Below are 2,634 nucleotides of genomic sequence, written 5' to 3' on the forward strand. Positions count from 1 at the left end.
TGTCCAAAAATGGCAAGAAATTAAAAACACACCCAGCCCCCTATAGACTTTAATAGGATTTGCTGCTAAGTTCGGGTTCACTAATTTTCATATAGGATTTTCTGAACCCTTAGAAAAAGACTGGACAGATTTGCCCATCCTTCACCTTGAGTTGTTCAACTTCCAGTCAAAATTAAGTGCCAAGGATGACTTTTATTTCCAGTCAAACCGATAAATCTTTGAGAAAAAAAGGTTTTATTTACATTAGTATTAATGGTTCCTTTTCAGACACCTGGCAAGAATTTTGATGATTTTGAATTTACTGTATTTCTGCATTTTATATCTCTTTAATGGTTGTAGTCACCTTAGTGCAATATACCATACATCTTCTATTTTCAGGATACTCATGCTAGTAACAGAATTGAGTATTTTTATTTTTATTTACAAGGTTTTTTTTTTTAGGAAGAAATAGGGAAAATACACATTCCTGTAAAAATATCCAACCTAACTGTAATTTGCGCAAACCCAGATATTTAACCCTTGTGACTAACCTGCTGAACTCTATGAAACATGAAAAAACTATGAAAGGCTGACAGCTTCTGCGCCTGGACAGTGCAATGAGCAGTGCAAAATGTTAGGGCAGTGTACACCTGGGGATGACTGTCCAGAACTTTAGAAGTCTGTGTTTCAGGCATAGGTCCCCGGGCCCATCTACTAATAGTGCTCAGGGCATCATCGAGGACTTTCCAGCTTCAGCAGCTGGCAGCATCCTATAGAGTTTAACAGGTTGCTGGTGGCAGGGCTAAATGGTGCATGTGTGCCTTACACTGGATCTTCAGTCTCTGGAGCTAAATGTTCAGTGTGTGTGGGGCATAAAGGACACTACACACACCACCAGTGTAAAAGGGGACTGGCGTCCAGCGTATGGGATCACATTTCTACTGACCACCAATGTGAGGGAACATTACATTTTTCAGTGTGAGTTTTTTTTCCTGGCCATCATTCTTATTTGTTTTACTTTATTATTAAATAATATGCAAACCCAACATTTCATATTCCTGATATGTGCTTGCTGTACCATGTACTTGTATGAAAAGCATCCTGTTCTCTTTGTATTGCTTCCTTTGTGTAAAATCCCTGGTGTTCCTACTAGTCCCGATTAAAAACTAACCTACATTAGGCATTGTCATCAGTTTTCTGGCTATGCTGGGAGCTAATCCAATGATCAGATTTGTGCTGACATGCTGAGATGGGAAAAGGGGTGGGCGGGAGGGGAAGCTGCCCTGGGCGCAATGGTTTACTGTAGGGAGAGGCACTTTCCTTCTGTTACAAGACTGACAAGAGTAGTGATAGGGGCAGTGTTTTTGACAAATGAGTGACTACTGGGCATAGAATCACCTAAGCTTGCACACCATGAATAGGGAAGGGGGGCACAGCTTGGCATCTTTGCCGTGGGCGCTGGATAACCTTGTCCGGGCACTGCTGACACACTCCCCCCATCCCCATCCCTTGCACAGCCATTCACTAGGAATATCAGTGTGCTGCTATTCCTCCTCCAGCTCCCTGAACTCCTTATGCAGCTGAAAATGAATGTGATCATTTCTAATAAAAAGGGGAAAATGTGTTTTTAATGTTTTTTTATATGTATACACAAAGGTTTTGCCTTTCATTTCTATCTTAATCTGTATTGGCTGTTTTTGAAGGTGAGGGTTTACATATACTTTAACACTGAAAATAATGTTGTCATATAAAACAACTCTGGGTGTCAAATATGCTGAATATGCCCAATCCTTCTTATTTAATTTATTGTTAAACTTATAATTTACTGTTCGCGTTAATGTCCCGAGAGCTATAGATATTAATCATAGGCAGTGGCTCCCCGAGACTTAAACATTATTTCAAGAGTTCCATAATGCAAAAAAAGAGTTGAAAAAAACTGCCGTAGGCCCCTTTCAGATGGGGCGGACCCATCAGCAGATCCACTTGCTCAGTGGGGAATCTCTCCGCTGATCCCCGCTGAGCAAGGTCCGTGTCCGCTCCGCTGCTGCAGAATGGACACAAACAGTTTGCTGTTTTCTATGAGGCAGTCAGATGACTATCATCTGATCCAATCTGTTGGACGGATGGTGAGCGGACTTTATGGACTTTGTATATTTTATCTGAAGGCCAGCGTGTGTCAGCGGAAACATGTACACTGACACTCGCCACTTCATAGAGAGCTATGGATGGTCCGATTGGGAAAAAAATGACAGGTGGAACCAATCAGACCATCAATGTGAAAGGGGCCTTACAGAAAAGACATGCATGAATGCAGCCACCCATCCCCACTTTGAAAATGCCAGACCATTAGTAAGTCAGCATTAGCACCTGAGGGTGTATGGAAAAGCTCCACCCAAATTGAAATATTTGTCTATCTAAGCTGTATTAAGATTAAAAAAAATAATTTATTTTTGTGGTATTAGCTGCTCCTTCACAATGACAGTAAAATCAAAAAGACTGCAGCTGAATTGCCTGTAGCACTTTAAAGGGGTTCAGTTCTGAACAGCTGTTAGAGGGATCTCTAATTCAAAGGTCTTGTTAGTGTTTTCTTGGAGATACAATAAATACACAAAGCTATAAAGCATGTTTTCTACTTTCTCCTTAGCTCCAACCCCC

The sequence above is a fragment of the Staurois parvus genome, unplaced genomic scaffold, assembly GCF_062004578.1.
Source record: "Staurois parvus isolate SC_StPar_1 unplaced genomic scaffold, SC_StPar_1.0 ptg000145l, whole genome shotgun sequence".
NCBI lineage: Eukaryota > Metazoa > Chordata > Amphibia > Anura > Ranidae > Staurois > Staurois parvus.